Below are 20964 nucleotides of genomic sequence, written 5' to 3'. Positions count from 1 at the left end.
TTTGCAAACCTCAAAATTTGGGATCAAAAACACATTTTCCTCATATTTTGGTGACAGAAAGTTCTGGAATCAGAGAGGAGCCACAAATTTCCTTCCACCCAGCGAACCCCCAAGTCTCCCGATAAAAAATGATACCTCACTTGTGTGGGTAGGCCTAGCGCTCACGACAGGAAATGCCCCAAAACGCAACGTGCACACATCACATTTTTTTAAAGAAAACAGACGTGTTTTTTGCAAAGTGCCTACCTGTAGATTTTGGCCTCTAGCTCAGCCGGCACCTAGGGAAACCTACCAAACCTGTGCATTTCTGAAAACTAGAGACCTAGGAGAATCCAAGATGGGGTGACTTGTGGGGCTCTGACCAGGTTGTGTTACCCAGAATCCTTTTGCAAACCTCAAAATTTGGCAAAAAAAACACATTTTCCTCCTATTTTGGTGACAGAAAGTTCTGGAATCAGAGAGGAGCCACAAATTTCCTTCCCCCCAATATTTCCCCAAGTCTCCCGATAAAAATGATACCTCACTTGTGTGGGTAGGCCTAGCGCCCGCGACAGGAAATGCCCCAAAAGGCAACGTGCACACATCACATTTTTTTAAAGAAAACAGAGGTGTTTTTTGCAAAGTGCCTACCTGTAGATTTTGGCCTCTAACTCAGCCGGCACCTAAGGAAACCTACCAAACCTTTGCATTTCAGAAAACTAGAGACCTAGGAGAATCCAAGATGGGGTGACTTGTGGGGCTCTGACCAGGTTCTGTTACCCAGAATCCTTTTGCAAACCTCAAAATATGGCTTCAAAAACACATTTTCCTCATATTTTGGTGACAGAAAGTTCTGGAATCACAGAGAAGCCACAAATTTCCTTCCACCCAGCGTTCCCCCAAGTCTCCCGATAAAAAATGATACCTCACTTGTGTGGGTAGGACTAGCGCCCGCGACAGGAAATGCCCCAAAACGCAACGTGCAGACATCACATTTTTTTAAAGAAAACAGAGGTGTTTTTTGCAAAGTGCCTACCTGTAGATTTTGGCCTCTAGCTCAGCCGGCACCTAGGGAAACCTACCAAACCTGTGCATTTCTGAAAACTAGAGACCTAGGAGAATCCAAGATGGGGTGACTTGTGGGGCTCTGACCAGGTTCTGTTACCCAGAATCCTTTTGCAAACCTCAAAATTTGGCTTCAAAAACACATTTTCCTCATATTTTGGTGACAGAAAGTTCTGGAATCAGAGAAGAGCCACAAATTTCTTTCCACCCAGCGTTCCCCCAAGTCTCCCGATAAAAAATGATACCTCACTTGTGTGGGTAGGCCTAGCACCCGTGACAGGAAATGCCCCAAAACGCAACGTGCACACATCACATTTTTTGAAAGGAAACAGAGGTGTTTTTTGCAAAGTGCCTATCTGTAGATTTTGGCCTCTAGCTCAGCCGGCACCTAGGGAAACCTACCAAACCTGTGCATTTCTGAAAACTAGAGACCTAGGAGAATCCAAGATGGGGTGACTTGTGGGGCTCTGACCAGGTTCTGTTACCCAGAATCCTTTGCAAACCTCAAAATTTGGCTTCAAAAACACATTTTCCTCATAGTTTGGTGACAGAAAGTTCTGGAATCAGAGAGGAGCCACAAATTTCCTTCCACCCAGCGTTCCCCCAAGTCTCCCGATAAAAAATGATACCTCACTTGTGTGGGTAGGCCTAGCGCCTGCGACAGGAAATGCCCCAAAACGCAACGTGCACACATCACATTTTTTTAAAGAAAACAGAGGTGTTTTTTGCAAAGTGCCTACCTGTAGATTTTGGCCTCTAGCTCAGCCGGCACCTAGGGAAACCTACCAAACCTGTGCATTTCTGAAAACTCGAGACCTAGGAGAATCCAAGATGGGGTGACTTGTGGGGCTCTGACCCGGTTCTGTTACCCAGAATCCTTTTGCAAACCTCAAAATTTGGCTAAAAAAACACATTTTCCTCATATTTTGGTGACAGAAAGTTTTGGAATCAGAGAGGAGCCACAAATTTCCTTCCACCCAGCATTCCCCCCTAGTCTCCCAATAAAAATGATACCTCACCTGTGTGGGTAGGCCTAGCGCCCGCGACAGGAAATGCCCCAAAACGCAACGTGCACACATCACATTTTTTGAAAGAAAACAGAGGTGTTTTTTGCAAAGTGCCTACCTGTAGATTTTGGCCTCTAGCTCAGCCGGCACCTAGGGAACCCTACCAAACCTGAGCATTTCTGAAAACTAGAGACCTAGGAGAATCCAAGATGGGGTGACTCGTGGAGCTCTGACCAGGTTCTGTTACCCAGAATCCTTTTGCAAACTACAAAAGTTGGCTTCAAAAACACATTTTCCTCATATTTTGGTGACAGAAAGTTCTGGAATCAGAGAGGAGCCACAAATTTCCTTCCACCCAGCGTTCCCCCAAGTCTCCCGATAAAAAATGATACCTCACTTGTGTGGGTAGGCCTAGCGCCCGCGACAGGAAATGCCCCAAAACGCAACGTGCACACATCACGTTTTTTGAAAGAAAACAGAGGTGTTTTTTGCAAAGTGCCTACCTGTAGATTTTGGCCTCTAGCTCAGCCGGCACCTAGGGAACCCTACCAAACCTGAGCATTTCTGAAAACTAGAGACCTAGGAGAATCCAAGATGGGGTGACTTGTGGGGCTCTGACCAAGTTCTGTTACCCAGAATCCTTTTGCAAACCTCAAAATTTGGCTTCAAAAACACATTTTCCTCATATTTTGGTGACAGAAAGTTCTGGAATCAGAGAGGAGCCACAAATTTCCTTCCACCCAGCGATCCCCCAAGTCTCCCGATAAAAAATGATACCTCACTTGTGTGGGTAGGCCTAGCGCCCACGACAGGAAATGCCCCAAAACGCAACGTGCACACATCACATTTTTTTAAAGAAAACAGACGTGTTTTTTGCAAAGTGCCTACCTGTAGATTTTGGCCTCTAGCTCAGCCGGCACCTAGGGAAACCTAACAAACCTGTGCATTTCTGAAAACTAGAGACCTAGGAGAATCCAAGATGGGTGACTTGTGGGGCTCTGACCAGGTTCTGTTACCCAGAATCCTTTTGCAAACCTCAAAATTTGGCTAAAAAAACACATTTTCCTCATATTTTGGTGACAGAAAGTTCTGGAATCAGAGAGGAGCCACAAATTTCCTTCCCCCCAATATTTCCCCAAGTCTCCCGATAAAAATGATACCTCACTTGTGTGGGTAGGCCTAGCGCCCGCGACAGGAAATGCCCCAAAACGCAACGTGCACACATCACATTTTTTGAAAGAAAACAGAGGTGTTTTTTGCAAAGTGCCTACCTGTAGATTTTGGCCTCTAACTCAGCCGGCACCTAGGGAAACCTACCAAACCTGTGCATTTCTGAAAACTAGAGACCTAGGAGAATCCAAGATGGGGTGACTTGTGGGGCTCTGACCCGGTTCTGTTACCCAGAATCCTTTTGCAAACCTCAAAATTTGGCTTCAAAAACACATTTTCCTCATATTTTGGTGACAGAAAGTTCTGGAATCAGAGAGGAGCCACAAATTTCCTTCCACCCAGCGTTCCCCCAAGTCTCCCGATAAAAAATGATACCTCACTTGTGTGGGTAGGACTAGCGCCCGCGACAGGAAATGCCCCAAAACGCAACGTGCACACATCACATTTTTTGAAAGAAAACAGAGGTGTTTTTTGCAAAGTGCCTACCTGTAGATTTTGGCCTCTAGCTCAGCCGGCACCTAGGGAAACCTACCAAACCTGTGCATTTCTGAAAACTAGAGACCTAGGAGAATCCAAGATGGGGTGACTTGTGGGGCTCTGACCAGGTTCTGTTACCCAGAATCCTTTTGCAAACCTCAAAATTTGGCTTCAAAAACACATTTTCCTCATATTTTGGTGACAGAAAGTTCTGGAATCAGAGAGGAGCCACAAATTTCTTTCCACCCAGCGTTCCCCCAAGTCTCCCGATAAAAAATGATACCTCACTTGTGTGGGTAGGCCTAGCGCCCGCGACAGGAAATGCCCCAAAACGCAACGTGCACACATCACATTTTTTTAAAGGAAACAGAGGTGTTTTTTGCAAAGTGCCTACCTGTAGATTTTGGCCTCTAGCTCAGCCGGCACCTAGGGAAACCTACCAAACCTGTGCATTTCTGAAAACTAGAGACCTAGGAGAATCCAAGATGGGGTGACTTGTGGGGCTCTGACCAGGTTCTGTTACCCAGAATCCTTTGCAAACCTCAAAATTTGGCTTCAAAAACACATTTTCCTCATAGTTTGGTGACAGAAAGTTCTGGAATCAGAGAGGAGCCACAAATTTCCTTCCACCCAGCGTTCCCCCAAGTCTCCCGATAAAAAATGATACCTCACTTGTGTGGGTAGGCCTAGCGCCCGCGACAGGAAATGCCCCAAAACGCAACGTGTACACATCACATTTTTTGAAAGAAAACAGAGGTGTTTTTTGCAAAGTGCATACCTGTAGATTTTGGCCTCTAGCTCAGCCGGCACCTAGGGAAACCTACCAAACCTGTGCATTTCTGAAAACTAGAGACCTAGGAGAATCCAAGATGGGGTGACTTGTGGGGCTCTAACCCGGTTCTGTTACCCAGAATCCTTTTGCAAACCTCAAAATTTGGCTAAAAAAACACATTTTCCTCATATTTTGGTGACAGAAAGTTTTGGAATCAGAGAGGAGCCACAAATTTCCTTCCACCCAGCATTCCCCCCTAGTCTCCCAATAAAAATTATACCTCACTTGTGTGGGTAGGCCTAGCGCCCGCGACAGGAAATGCCCCAAAACGCAACGTGCACACATCACATTTTTTGAAAGAAAACAGAGGTGTTTTTTGCAAAGTGCCTACCTGTAGATTTTGGCCTCTAGCTCAGCCGGCACCTAGGGAACCCTACCAAACCTGAGCATTTCTGAAAACTAGAGACCTAGGAGAATCCAAGATGGGGTGACTTGTGGGGCTCTGACCAGGTTCTGTTACCCAGAATCCTTTTGCAAACCTCAAAATTTGGCTTCAAAAACACATTTTCCTCATATTTTGGTGACAGAAAGTTCTGGAATCAGAGAGGAGCCACAAATTTCCTTCCACCCAGCGATCCCCCAAGTCTCCCGATAAAAAATGATACCTCACTAGTGTGGGTAGGCCTAGCGCCCACGACAGGAAATAACCCCAAAACGCAACGTGCACACATCACATTTTTTTAAAGAAAACAGACGTGTTTTTTGCAAAGTGCCTACCTGTAGATTTTGGCCTCTAGCTCAGCCGGCACCTAGGGAAACCTACCAAACCTGTGCATTTCTGAAAACTAGAGACCTAGGAGAATCCAAGATGGGGTGACTTGTGGGGCTCTGACCAGGTTCTGTTACCCAGAATCCTTTTGCAAACCTCAAAATTTGGCTAAAAAAACACATTTTCCTCATATTTTGGTGACAGAAAGTTCTGGAATCAGAGAGGAGCCACAAATTTCCTTCCCCCCAATATTTCCCCAAGTCTCCCGATAAAAATGATACCTCACTTGTGTGGGTAGGCCTAGCGCCCGCGACAGGAAATGCCCCAAAACGCAACGTGCATACATCACATTTTTTGAAAGGAAACAGAGGTGTTTTTTGCAAAGTGCCTACCTGTAGATTTTGGCCTCTAGCTCAGCCGGCACCTAGGGAAACCTACCAAACCTGTGCATTTCTGAAAACTAGAGACCTAGGAGAATCCAAGATGGGGTGACTTGTGGGGCTCTGACCAGGTTCTGTTACCCAGAATCCTTTGCAAACCTCAAAATTTGGCTTCAAAAACACATTTTCCTCATATTTTGGTGACAGAAAGTTCTGGAATCAGAGAGGAGCCACAAATTTCCTTCCACCCAGCGTTCCCCCAAGTCTCCCGATAAAAAATGATACCTCACTTGTGTGGGTAGGCCTAGCGCCCGCGACAGGAAATGCCCCAAAACGCAACGTGCACACATCACATTTTTTGAAAGAAAACAGAGGTGTTTTTTGCAAAGTGCCTACCGGTAGATTTTGGCCTCTAGCTCAGCCGGCACCTAGGGAAACCTACCAAACCTGTGCATTTCTGAAAACTAGAGACCTAGGAAAATCCAAGATGGGGTGACTTGTGGGGCTCTGACCAGGTTCTGTTACCCAGAATCCTTTTGCAAACCTCAAAATTTGGCTTCAAAAACACATTTTCCTCATATTTTGGTGACAGAAAGTTCTGGAATCAGAGAGGAGCCACAAATTTCTTTCCACCCAGCGTTCCCCCAAGTCTCCCGATAAAAAATGATACCTCACTTGTGTGGGTAGGCCTAGCGCCCGCGACAAGAAATGCCCCAAAACGCAACGTGCACACATCACATTTTTTTAAAGAAAACAGAGGTGTTTTTTGCAAAGCGCCTACCTGTAGATTTTGGCCTCTAGCTCAGCCGGCACCTAGGGAACCCTACCAAACCTGAGCATTTCTGAAAACTAGAGACCTAGGAGAATCCCAGATGGGGTGACTTGTGGGGCTCTGACCAGGTTCTGTTACCCAGAATCCTTTTGCAAACCTCAAAATTTGGCTTCAAAAACACATTTTCCTCATATTTTGGTGACAGAAAGTTCTGGAATCAGAGAGGAGCCACAAATTTCCTTCCACCCAGCGATCCCCCAAGTCTCCCGATAAAAAATGATACCTCACTAGTGTGGGTAGGCCTAGCGCCCACGACAGGAAATAACCCCAAAACGCAACGTGCACACATCACATTTTTTTAAAGAAAACAGACGTGTTTTTTGCAAAGTGCCTACCTGTAGATTTTGGCCTCTAGCTCAGCCGGCACCTAGGGAAACCTACCAAACCTGTGCATTTCTGAAAACTAGAGACCTAGGAGAATCCAAGATGGGGTGACTTGTGGGGCTCTGACCAGGTTCTGTTACCCAGAATCCTTTTGCAAACCTCAAAATTTGGCTAAAAAAACAAATTTTCCTCATATTTTGGTGACAGAAAGTTCTGGAATCAGAGAGGAGCCACAAATTTCCTTCCCCCCAATATTTCCCCAAGTCTCCCGATAAAAATGATACCTCACTTGTGTGGGTAGGCCTAGCGCCCGCGACAGGAAATGCCCCAAAACGCAACGTGCATACATCACATTTTTTGAAAGGAAACAGAGGTGTTTTTTGCAAAGTGCCTACCTGTAGATTTTGGCCTCTAGCTCAGCCGGCACCTAGGGAAACCTACCAAACCTGTGCATTTCTGAAAACTAGAGACCTAGGAGAATCCAAGATGGGGTGACTTGTGGGGCTCTGACCAGGTTCTGTTACCCAGAATCCTTTGCAAACCTCAAAATTTGGCTTCAAAAACACATTTTCCTCATATTTTGGTGACAGAAAGTTCTGGAATCAGAGAGGAGCCACAAATTTCCTTCCACCCAGCGTTCCCCCAAGTCTCCCGATAAAAAATGATACCTCACTTGTGTGGGTAGGCCTAGCGCCCGCGACAGGAAATGCCCCAAAACGCAACGTGCACACATCACATTTTTTGAAAGAAAACAGAGGTGTTTTTTGCAAAGTGCCTACCGGTAGATTTTGGCCTCTAGCTCAGCCGGCACCTAGGGAAACCTACCAAACCTGTGCATTTCTGAAAACTAGAGACCTAGGAAAATCCAAGATGGGGTGACTTGTGGGGCTCTGACCAGGTTCTGTTACCCAGAATCCTTTTGCAAACCTCAAAATTTGGCTTCAAAAACACATTTTCCTCATATTTTGGTGACAGAAAGTTCTGGAATCAGAGAGGAGCCACAAATTTCTTTCCACCCAGCGTTCCCCCAAGTCTCCCGATAAAAAATGATACCTCACTTGTGTGGGTAGGCCTAGCGCCCGCGACAAGAAATGCCCCAAAACGCAACGTGCACACATCACATTTTTTTAAAGAAAACAGAGGTGTTTTTTGCAAAGCGCCTACCTGTAGATTTTGGCCTCTAGCTCAGCCGGCACCTAGGGAACCCTACCAAACCTGAGCATTTCTGAAAACTAGAGACCTAGGAGAATCCCAGATGGGGTGACTTGTGGGGCTCTGACCAGGTTCTGTTACCCAGAATCCTTTTGCAAACCTCAAAATTTGGCTTCAAAAACACATTTTCCTCATATTTTGGTGACAGAAAGTTCTGGAATCAGAGAGGAGCCACAAATTTCCTTCCACCCAGCGATCCCCCAAGTCTCCCGATAAAAAATGATAACTCACTTGTGTGGGTAGGCCTAGCGCCCACGACAGGAAATGCCCCAAAACGCAACGTGCACACATCAAATTTTTTTAAAGAAAACAGACGTGTTTTTTGCAAAGTGCCTACCTGTAGGTTTTGGCCTCTAACTCCCACCTAGGGAAACCTACCAAACCTGTGCATTTCTGAAAACTAGAGACCTAGGAGAATCCAAGATGGGGTGACTTGTGGGGCTCTGACCAGGTTCTGTTACCCAGAATCCTTTTGCAAACCTCAAAATTTGGCTTCAAAAACACATTTTCCTCATATTTTGGTGACAGAAAGTTCTGGAATCAGAGAGGAGCCACAAATTTCTTTCCACCCAGCATTCCCCCAAGTCTCCCGATAAAAAATGATACCTCACTTGTGTGGGTAGGCCTAGCGCCCGCGACAGGAAATGCCCCAAAACGCAACGTGCACACATCACATTTTTTGAAAGGAAACAGAGGTGTTTTTTGCAAAGTGCCTACCTGTAGATTTTGGCCTCTAGCTCAGCCGGCACCTAGGGAAACCTACCAAACCTGTGCATTTCTGAAAACTAGAGACCTAGGAGAATCCAAGATGGGGTGACTTGTGGGGCTCTGACCAGGTTCTGTTACCCAGAATCCTTTTGCAAACCTCAAAATTTGGCTAAAAAACCACATTTTCCTCATATTTTGGTGACAGAAAGTTTTGGAATCAGAGAGGAGCCACAAATTTCCTTCCACCCAGCATTCCCCCCTAGTCTCCCAATAAAAATGATACCTCACTTGTGTGGGTAGGCCTAGCGCCCGCGACAGGAAATGCCCCAAAACGCAACGTGCACTCATCACATTTTTTTAAAGAAAACAGACGTGTTTTTTGCAAAGTGCCTACCTGTAGATTTTGGCCTCTAGCTCAACCGGCACCTAGGGAAACCTACCAAACCTGTGCATTTCTGAAAACTAGAGACCTAGGAGAATCCAAGATGGGGTGACTTGTGGGGCTCTGACCAGGTTCTGTTACCCAGAATCCTTTTGCAAACCTCAAAATTTGGCTAAAAAAACACATTTTCCTCATATTTTGGTGACAGAAAGTTCTGGAATCAGAGAGGAGCCACAAATTTCCTTCCCCCCAATATTTCCCCAAGTCTCCCGATAAAAATGATACCTCACTTGTGTGGGTAGGCCTAGCGCCCGCGACAGGAAAGGCCCCAAAACGCAACGTGCACACATCACATTTTTTGAAAGAAAACAGAGGTGTTTTTTGCAAAGTGCCTACCTGTAGATTTTGGCCTCTAACTCAGCCGGCACCTAGGGAAACCTACCAAACCTGTGCATTTCTGAAAACTAGAGACCTAGGAGAATCCAAGATGGGGTGACTTGTGGGGCTCTGACCAGGTTCTGTTACCCAGAATCCTTTTGCAAACCTCAAAATATGGCTTCAAAAACACATTTTCCTCATATTTTGGTGACAGAAAGTTCTGGAATCAGAGAGGAGCCACAAATTTCCTTCCACCCAGCGTTCCCCCAAGTCTCCCGATAAAAAATGATACCTCACTTGTGTGGGTAGGACTAGCGCCCGCGACAGGAAATGCCCCAAAACGCAACGTACACACATCACATTTTTGAAAGAAAACAGAGGTGTTTTTTGCAAAGTGCCTACCTGTAGATTTTGGCATCTAGCTCAGCCGGCACCTAGGGAAACCTACCAAACCTGTGCATTTCTGAAAACTAGAGACCTAGGAGAATCCAAGATGGGGTGACTTGTGGGGCTCTGACCAGGTTCTGTTACCCAGAATCCTTTTGCAAACCTCAAAATTTGGCTTCAAAAACACATTTTCCTCATATTTTGGTGACAGAAAGTTCTGGAATCAGAGAGGAGCCACAAATTTCTTTCCACCCAGCGTTCCCCCAAGTCTCCCGATAAAAAATGATACCTCACTTGTGTGGGTAGGCCTAGCGCCCGCGACAGGAAATGCCCCAAAACGCAACGTGCACACATCACATTTTTTGAAAGGAAACAGAGGTGTTTTTTGCAAAGTGCCTACCTGTAGATTTTGGCCTCTAGCTCAGCCGGCACCTAGGGAAACCTACCAAACCTGTGCATTTCTGAAAACTAGAGACCTAGGAGAATCCAAGATGGGGTGACTTGTGGGGCTCTGACCAGGTTCTGTTACCCAGAATCCTTTTGCAAACCTCAAAATTTGGCTAAAAAACCACATTTTCCTCATATTTTGGTGACAGAAAGTTTTGGAATCAGAGAGGAGCCACAAATTTCCTTCCACCCAGCATTCCCCCCTAGTCTCCCAATAAAAATGATACCTCACTTGTGTGGGTAGGCCTAGCGCCCGCGACAGGAAATGCCCCAAAACGCAACGTGCACTCATCACATTTTTTTAAAGAAAACAGACGTGTTTTTTGCAAAGTGCCTACCTGTAGATTTTGGCCTCTAGCTCAACCGCCACCTAGGGAAACCTACCAAACCTGTGCATTTCTGAAAACTAGAGACCTAGGAGAATCCAAGATGGGGTGACTTGTGGGGCTCTGACCAGGTTCTGTTACCCAGAATCCTTTTGCAAACCTCAAAATTTGGCTAAAAAAACACATTTTCCTCATATTTTGGTGACAGAAAGTTCTGGAATCAGAGAGGAGCCACAAATTTCCTTCCCCCCAATATTTCCCCAAGTCTCCCGATAAAAATGATACCTCACTTGTGTGGGTAGGCCTAGCGCCCGCGACAGGAAATGCCCCAAAACGCAACGTGCACACATCACATTTTTTGAAAGAAAACAGAGGTGTTTTTTGCAAAGTGCCTACCTGTAGATTTTGGCCTCTAACTCAGCCGGCACCTAGGGAAACCTACCAAACCTGTGCATTTCTGAAAACTAGAGACCTAGGAGAATCCAAGATGGGGTGACTTGTGGGGCTCTGACCAGGTTCTGTTACCCAGAATCCTTTTGCAAACCTCAAAATATGGCTTCAAAAACACATTTTCCTCATATTTTGGTGACAGAAAGTTCTGGAATCAGAGAGGAGCCACAAATTTCCTTCCACCCAGCGTTCCCCCAAGTCTCCCGATAAAAAATGATACCTCACTTGTGTGGGTAGGACTAGCGCCCGCGACAGGAAATGCCCCAAAACGCAACGTGCACACATCACATTTTTGAAAGAAAACAGAGGTGTTTTTTGCAAAGTGCCTACCTGTAGATTTTGGCATCTAGCTCAGCCGGCACCTAGGGAAACCTACCAAACCTGTGCATTTCTGAAAACTAGAGACCTAGGAGAATCCAAGATGGGGTGACTTGTGGGGCTCTGACCAGGTTCTGTTACCCAGAATCCTTTTGCAAACCTCAAAATTTGGCTTCAAAAACACATTTTCCTCATATTTTGGTGACAGAAAGTTCTGGAATCAGAGAGGAGCCACAAATTTCTTTCCACCCAGCGTTCCCCCAAGTCTCCCGATAAAAAATGATACCTCACTTGTGTGGGTAGGCCTAGCGCCCGCGACAGGAAATGCCCCAAAACGCAACGTGCCCACATCACATTTTTTGAAAGGAAACAGAGGTGTTTTTTGCAAAGTGCCTACCTGTAGATTTTGGCCTCTAGCTCAGCCGGCACCTAGGGAAACCTACCAAACCTGTGCATTTCTGAAAACTAGAGACCTAGGAGAATCCAAGATGGGGTGACTTGTGGGGCTCTGACCAGGTTCTGTTACCCAGAATCCTTTTGCAAACCTCAAAATTTGGCTAAAAAACCACATTTTCCTCATATTTTGGTGACAGAAAGTTTTGGAATCAGAGAGGAGCCACAAATTTCCTTCCACCCAGCATTCCCCCCTAGTCTCCCAATAAAAATGATACCTCACTTGTGTGGGTAGGCCTAGCGCCCGCGACAGGAAATGCCCCAAAACGCAACGTGCACTCATCACATTTTTTTAAAGAAAACAGACGTGTTTTTTGCAAAGTGCCTACCTGTAGATTTTGGCCTCTAGCTCAACCGGCACCTAGGGAAACCTACCAAACCTGTGCATTTCTGAAAACTAGAGACCTAGGAGAATCCAAGATGGGGTGACTTGTGGGGCTCTGACCAGGTTCTGTTACCCAGAATCCTTTTGCAAACCTCAAAATTTGGCTAAAAAAACACATTTTCCTCATATTTTGGTGACAGAAAGTTCTGGAATCAGAGAGGAGCCACAAATTTCCTTCCCCCCAATATTTCCCCAAGTCTCCCGATAAAAATGATACCTCACTTGTGTGGGTAGGCCTAGCGCCCGCAACAGGAAATGCCCCAAAACGCAACGTGCACACATCACATTTTTTGAAAGAAAACAGAGGTGTTTTTTGCAAAGTGCCTACCTGTAGATTTTGGCCTCTAACTCAGCCGGCACCTAGGGAAACCTACCAAACCTGTGCATTTCTGAAAACTAGAGACCTAGGAGAATCCAAGATGGGGTGACTTGTGGGGCTCTGACCAGGTTCTGTTACCCAGAATCCTTTTGCAAACCTCAAAATATGGCTTCAAAAACACATTTTCCTCATATTTTGGTGACAGAAAGTTCTGGAATCAGAGAGGAGCCACAAATTTCCTTCCACCCAGCGTTCCCCCAAGTCTCCCGATAAAAAATGATACCTCACTTGTGTGGGTAGGACTAGCGCCCGCGACAGGAAATGCCCCAAAACGCAACGTGCACACATCACATTTTTGAAAGAAAACAGAGGTGTTTTTTGCAAAGTGCCTACCTGTAGATTTTGGCATCTAGCTCAGCCGGCACCTAGGGAAACCTACCAAACCTGTGCATTTCTGAAAACTAGAGACCTAGGAGAATCCAAGATGGGGTGACTTGTGGGGCTCTGACCAGGTTCTGTTACCCAGAATCCTTTTGCAAACCTCAAAATTTGGCTTCAAAAACACATTTTCCTCATATTTTGGTGACAGAAAGTTCTGGAATCAGAGAGGAGCCACAAATTTCTTTCCACCCAGCGTTCCCCCAAGTCTCCCGATAAAAAATGATACCTCACTTGTGTGGGTAGGCCTAGCGCCCGCGACAGGAAATGCCCCAAAACGCAACGTGCCCACATCACATTTTTTTAAAGGAAACAGAGGTGTTTTTTGCAAAGTGCCTACCTGTAGATTTTGGCCTCTAGCTCAGCCGGCACCTAGGGAAACCTACCAAACCTGTGCATTTCTGAAAACTAGAGACCTAGGAGAATCCAAGATGGGGTGACTTGTGGGGCTCTGACCCGGTTCTGTTACCCTGAATCCTTTTGCAAACCTCAAAATTTGGCTAAAAAAACACATTTTCCTCATATTTTGGTGACAGAAAGTTTTGGAATCAGAGAGGAGCCACAAATTACCTTCCACCCAGCATTCCCCCCTAGTCTCCCAATAAAAATGATACCTCACTTGTGTGGGTAGGCCTAGCGCCCGCGACAGGAAATGCCCCAAAACGCAACGTGCACACATCACATTTTTTGAAAGAAAACAGAGGTGTTTTTTGCAAAGTGCCTACCTGTAGATTTTGGCCTCTAGCTCAGCCGGCACCTAGGGAAACCTACCAAACCTGTGCATTTCTGAAAACTAGAGACCTAGGAGAATCCAAGATGGGGTGACTCGTGGGGCTCTGACCAGGTTCTGTTACCCAGAATCCTTTTGCAAACCTCAAAAGTTGGATTCAAAAACACATTTTCCTCATATTTTGGTGACAGAAAGTTCTGGAATCAGAGAGGAGCCACAAATTTCCTTCCACCCAGCGTTCCCCCAAGTCTCCTGATAAAAAATGATACCTCACTTGTGTGGGTAGGCCTAGCGCCCGCGACAGGAAATGCCCCAAAACGCAACGTGCACACATCACGTTTTTTTAAACAAAACAGAGGTGTTTTTTGCAAAGTGCCTACCTGTAGATTTTGGCCTCTAGCTCAGCCGGCAGCTAGGGAAACCTACCAAACCTGTGCATTTCTGAAAACTAGAGACCTAGGAGAATCCAAGATGGGGTGACTTGTGGGGCTCTGACCAGGTTCTGTTACCCAGAATCCTTTTGCAAACCTCATAATTTGGCTAAAAAAACAAATTTTCCTCATATTTTGGTGAAAGAAAGTTCTGGAATCAGAGAGGAGACACAAATTTCCTTCCACCCAGCGTTCCCCCCTAGTCTCCCGATAGAAATGATACCTCACTTGTGGGGGTAGGCCTAGCAACCGCGACAGGAAATGCCCCAAAACGCAACGTGGACACATCACATTTTTTTAAAGAAAACAGAGGTATTTTTTGCAAAGTGCCTACCTGTAGATTTTGTCCTCTAGCTCAGCCGGCACCTAGGGAACCCTACCAAACCTGAGCATTTCTGAAAACTAGAGACCAAGGAGAATCCAAGATGGGGTGACTTGTGGGGCTCTGACCAGGTTCTGTTACCCAGAATCCTTTTGCAAACCTCAAAATTTGGCTTCAAAAACACATTTTCCTCATATTTTAGTGACAGAAAGTTCTGGAATCAGAGAGGAGCCACAAATTTCCTTCCACCCAGCGTTCCCCCAAGTCTCCCGATAAAAAATGATACCTCACTTGTGTGGGTAGGCCTAGCGCCCGCAACAGGAAATGCCCCAAAACGCAACGTGCACACATCACATTTTTTTAAAGGAAACAGAGGTGTTTTTTGCAAAGTGCCTACCTGTAGATTTTGGCCTCTAGCTCAGCCGGCACCTAGGGAAACCTACCAAACCTGTGCATTTCTGAAAACTAGAGACCTAGGAGAATCCAAGATGGGGTGACTTGTGGGGCTCTGACCAGGTTCTGTTACCCAGAATCCTTTTGCAAACCTCAAAATTTGGCTAAAAAACCACATTTTCCTCATATTTTGGTGACAGAAAGTTTTGGAATCAGAGAGGAGCCACAAATTTCCTTCCACCCAGCATTCCCCCCTAGTCTCCCAATAAAAATGATACCTCACTTGTGTGGGTAGGCCTAGCGCCCGCGACAGGAAATGCCCCAAAACGCAACGTGCACTCATCACATTTTTTTAAAGAAAACAGACGTGTTTTTTGCAAAGTGCCTACCTGTAGATTTTGGCCTCTAGCTCAACCGGCACCTAGGGAAACCTACCAAACCTGTGCATTTCTGAAAACTCGAGACCTAGGAGAATCCAAGATGGGGTGACTTGTGGGGCTCTGACCAGGTTCTGTTACCCAGAATCCTTTTGCAAACCTCAAAATTTGGCTAAAAAAACACATTTTCCTCATATTTTGGTGACAGAAAGTTCTGGAATCAGAGAGGAGCCACAAATTTCCTTCCCCCCAATATTTCCCCAAGTCTCCCGATAAAAATGATACCTCACTTGTGTGGGTAGGCCTAGCGCCCGCGACAGGAAATGCCCCAAAACGCAATGTGCACACATCACATTTTTTTAAAGAAAACAGAGGTGTTTTTTGCAAAGTGCCTACCTGTAGATTTTGGCCTCTAACTCAGCCGGCACCTAGGGAAACCTACCAAACCTGTGCATTTCTGAAAACTAGAGACCTAGGAGAATCCAAGATGGGGTGACTTGTGGGGCTCTGACCAGGTTCTGTTACCCAGAATCCTTTTGCAAACCTCAAAATATGGCTTCAAAAACACATTTTCCTCATATTTTGGTGACAGAAAGTTCTGGAATCAGAGAGGAGCCACAAATTTCCTTCCACCCAGCGTTCCCCCAAGTCTCCCGATAAAAAATGATACCTCACTTGTGTGGGTAGGACTAGCGCCCGCGACAGGAAATGCACCAAAACGCAACGTGCACACATCACATTTTTGAAAGAAAACAGAGGTGTTTTTTGCAAAGTGCCTACCTGTAGATTTTGGCATCTAGCTCAGCCGGCACCTAGGGAAACCTACCAAACCTGAGCATTTCTGAAAACTAGAGACCTAGGAGAATCCAAGATGGGGTGACTTGTGGGGCTCTGACCAGGTTCTGTTACCCAGAATCCTTTTGCAAACCTCAAAATTTGGCTTCAAAAACACATTTTCCTCATATTTTGGTGACAGAAAGTTCTGGAATCAGAGAGGAGCCACAAATTTCTTTCCACCCAGCGTTCCCCCAAGTCTCCCGATAAAAAATGATACCTCACTTGTGTGGGTAGGCCTAGCGCCCGCGACAGGAAATGCCCCAAAACGCAACGTGCACACATCACATTTTTTGAAAGGAAACAGAGGTGTTTTTTGCAAAGTGCCTACCTGTAGATTTTGGCCTCTAGCTCAGCCGGCACCTAGGGAAACCTACCAAACCTGTGCATTTCTGAAAACTAGAGACCTAGGAGAATCCAAGATGGGGTGACTTGTGGGGCTCTGACCAGGTTCTGTTACCCAGAATCCTTTTGCAAACCTCAAAATTTGGCTAAAAAAACACATTTTCCTCATATTTTGGTGACAGAAAGTTTTGGAATCAGAGAGGAGCCAAAAATTTCCTTCCACCCAGCATTCCCCCCTAGTCTCCCAATAAAAATGATACCTCACTTGTGTGGGTAGGCCTAGCGCCCGCGACAGGAAATGCCCCAAAACGCAACGTGCACTCATCACATTTTTTTAAAGAAAACAGACGTGTTTTTTGCAAAGTGCCTACCTGTAGATTTTGGCCTCTAGCTCAACCGGCACCTAGGGAAACCTACCAAACCTGTGCATTTCTGAAAACTAGAGACCTAGGAGAATCCAAGATGGGGTGACTTGTGGGGCTCTGACCAGGTTCTGTTACCCAGAATCCTTTTGCAAACCTCAAAATTTGGCTAAAAAAACACATTTTCCTCATATTTTGGTGACAGAAAGTTCTGGAATCAGAGAGGAGCCACAAATTTCCTTCCCCCCAATATTTCCCCAAGTCTCCCGATAAAAATGATACCTCACTTGTGTGGGTAGGCCTAGCGCCCGCGACAGGAAATGCCCCAAAACGCAACGTGCACACATCACATTTTTTGAAAGAAAACAGAGGTGTTTTTTGCAAAGTGCCTACCTGTAGATTTTGGCCTCTAACTCAGCCGGCACCTAGGGAAACCTACCAAACCTGTGCATTTCTGAAAACTAGAGACCTAGGAGAATCCAAGATGGGGTGACTTGTGGGGCTCTGACCAGGTTCTGTTACCCAGAATCCTTTTGCAAACCTCAAAATATGGCTTCAAAAACACATTTTCCTCATATTTTGGTGACAGAAAGTTCTGGAATCAGAGAGGAGCCACAAATTTCCTTCCACCCAGCGTTCCCCCAAGTCTCCCGATAAAAAATGATACCTCACTTGTGTGGGTAGGACTAGCGCCCGCGACAGGAAATGCCCCAAAACGCAACGTGCACACATCACATTTTTGAAAGAAAACAGAGGTGTTTTTTGCAAAGTGCCTACCTGTAGATTTTGGCATCTAGCTCAGCCGGCACCTAGGGAAACCTACCAAACCTGTGCATTTCTGAAAACTAGAGACCTAGGAGAATCCAAGATGGGGTGACTTGTGGGGCTCTGACCAGGTTCTGTTACCCAGAATCCTTTTGCAAACCTCAAAATTTGGCTTCAAAAACACATTTTCCTCATATTTTGGTGACAGAAAGTTCTGGAATCAGAGAGGAGCCACAAATTTCTTTCCACCCAGCGTTCCCCCAAGTCTCCCGATAAAAAATGATACCTCACTTGTGTGGGTAGGCCTAGCGCCCGCGACAGGAAATGCCCCAAAACGCAACGTGCACACATCACATTTTTTGAAAGAAAACAGAGGTGTTTTTTGCAAAGTGCCTACCTGTAGATTTTGGCCTCTAGCTCAGCCGGCACCTAGGGAAACCTACCAAACCTGTGCATTTCTGAAAACTAGAGACCTAGGAGAATCCAAGAGGGGGTGACTTGTGGGTCTCTGACCAGGTTCTGTTACCCAGAATCCTTTTGCAAACCTCAAAATTTGGCTAAAAAAACACATTTTCCTCATATTTTGGTGACAGAAAGTTCTGGAATCAGAGAGGAGCCACAAATTTCCTTCCCCCCAATATTTCCCCAAGTCTCCCGATAAAAATGATACCTCACTTGTGTGGGTAGGCCTAGCGCCCGTGACAGGAAATGCCCCAAAACGCAACGTGCACACATCACATTTTTTGAAAGAAAACAGAGGTGTTTTTTGCAAAGTGCCTACCTGTAGATTTTGGCCTCTAACTCAGCCGGCACCTAGGGAAACCTACCAAACCTGTGCATTTCTGAAAACTAGAGACCTAGGAGAATCCAAGATGGGGTGACTTGTGGGGCTCTGACCAGGTTCTGTTACCCAGAATCCTTTTGCAAACCTCAAAATATGGCTTCAAAAACACATTTTCCTCATATTTTGGTGACAGAAAGTTCTGGAATCAGAGAGGAGCCACAAATTTCCTTCCACCCAGCGTTCCCCCAAGTCTCCCGATAAAAAATGATACCTCACTTGTGTGGGTAGGACTAGCGCCCGCGACAGGAAATGCCCCAAAACGCAACGTGCACACATCACATTTTTTGAAAGGAAACAGAGGTGTTTTTTGCAAAGTGCCTACCTGTAGATTTTGGCCTCTAGCTCAGCCGGCACCTAGGGAAACCTACCAAACCTGTGCATTTCTGAAAACTAGAGACCTAGGAGAATCCAAGATGGGGTGACTTGTGGGGCTCTGACCAGGTTCTGTTACCCAGAATCCTTTTGCAAACCTCAAAATTTGGCTAAAAAACCAAATTTTCCTCATATTTTGGTGACAGAAAGTTTTGGAATCAGAGAGGAGCCACAAATTTCCTTCCACCCAGCATTCCCCCCTAGTCTCCCAATAAAAATGATACCTCACTTGTGTGGGTAGGCCTAGCGCCCGCGACAGGAAATGCCCCAAAACGCAACGTGCACTCATCACATTTTTTTAAAGAAAACAGACGTGTTTTTTGCAAAGTGCCTACCTGTAGATTTTGGCCTCTAGCTCAACCGCCACCTAGGGAAACCTACCAAACCTGTGCATTTCTGAAAACTAGAGACCTAGGAGAATCCAAGATGGGGTGACTTGTGGGGCTCTGACCAGGTTCTGTTACCCAGAATCCTTTTGCAAACCTCAAAATTTGGCTAAAAAAACACATTTTCCTCATATTTTGGTGACAGAAAGTTCTGGAATCAGAGAGGAGCCACAAATTTCCTTCCCCCCAATATTTCCCCAAGTCTCCCGATAAAAATGATACCTCACTTGTGTGGGTAGGCCTAGCGCCCGCGACAGGAAATGCCCCAAAACGCAACGTGCACACATCACATTTTTTGAAAGAAAACAGAGGTGTTTTTTGCAAAGTGCCTACCTGTAGATTTTGGCCTCTAACTCAGCCGGCACCTAGGGAAACCTACCAAACCTGTGCATTTCTGAAAACTAGAGACCTAGGAGAATCCAAGATGGGGTGACTTGTGGGGCTCTGACCAGGTTCTGTTACCCAGAATCCTTTTGCAAACCTCAAAATATGGCTTCAAAAACACATTTTCCTCATATTTTGGTGACAGAAAGTTCTGGAATCAGAGAGGAGCCACAAATTTCCTTCCACCCAGCGTTCCCCCAAGTCTCCCGATAAAAAATGATACCTCACTTGTGTGGGTAGGACTAGCGCCCGCGACAGGAAATGCCCCAAAACGCAACGTGCACACATCACATTTTTGAAAGAAAACAGAGGTGTTTTTTGCAAAGTGCCTACCTGTAGATTTTGGCATCTAGCTCAGCCGGCACCTAGGGAAACCTACCAAACCTGTGCATTTCTGAAAACTAGAGACCTAGGAGAATCCAAGATGGGGTGACTTGTGGGGCTCTGACCAGGTTCTGTTACCCAGAATCCTTTTGCAAACCTCAAAATTTGGCTTCAAAAACACATTTTCCTCATATTTTGGTGACAGAAAGTTCTGGAATCAGAGAGGAGCCACAAATTTCTTTCCACCCAGCGTTCCCCCAAGTCTCCCGATAAAAAATGATACCTCACTTGTGTGGGTAGGCCTAGCGCCCGCGACAGGAAATGCCCCAAAACGCAACGTGCCCACATCACATTTTTTGAAAGGAAACAGAGGTGTTTTTTGCAAAGTGCCTACCTGTAGATTTTGGCCTCTAGCTCAGCCGGCACCTAGGGAAACCTACCAAACCTGTGCATTTCTGAAAACTAGAGACCTAGGAGAATCCAAGATGGGGTGACTTGTGGGGCTCTGACCAGGTTCTGTTACCCAGAATCCTTTTGCAAACCTCAAAATTTGGCTAAAAAACCACATTTTCCTCATATTTTGGTGACAGAAAGTTTTGGAATCAGAGAGGAGCCACAAATTTCCTTCCACCCAGCATTCCCCCCTAGTCTCCCAATAAAAATGATACCTCACTTGTGTGGGTAGGCCTAGCGCCCGCGACAGGAAATGCCCCAAAACGCAACGTGCACTCATCACATTTTTTTAAAGAAAACAGACGTGTTTTTTGCAAAGTGCCTACCTGTAGATTTTGGCCTCTAGCTCAACCGGCACCTAGGGAAACCTACCAAACCTGTGCATTTCTGAAAACTAGAGACCTAGGAGAATCCAAGATGGGGTGACTTGTGGGGCTCTGACCAGGTTCTGTTACCCAGAATCCTTTTGCAAACCTCAAAATTTGGCTAAAAAAACACATTTTCCTCATATTTTGGTGACAGAAAGTTCTGGAATCAGAGAGGAGCCACAAATTTCCTTCCCCCCAATATTTCCCCAAGTCTCCCGATAAAAATGATACCTCACTTGTGTGGGTAGGCCTAGCGCCCGCAACAGGAAATGCCCCAAAACGCAACGTGCACACAT

This window comes from Pleurodeles waltl, chromosome 11, assembly GCF_031143425.1.
Source record: "Pleurodeles waltl isolate 20211129_DDA chromosome 11, aPleWal1.hap1.20221129, whole genome shotgun sequence".
Taxonomy (NCBI): Eukaryota; Metazoa; Chordata; class Amphibia; order Caudata; family Salamandridae; genus Pleurodeles; species Pleurodeles waltl.
This window is presented reverse-complemented; position numbering follows the sequence as displayed.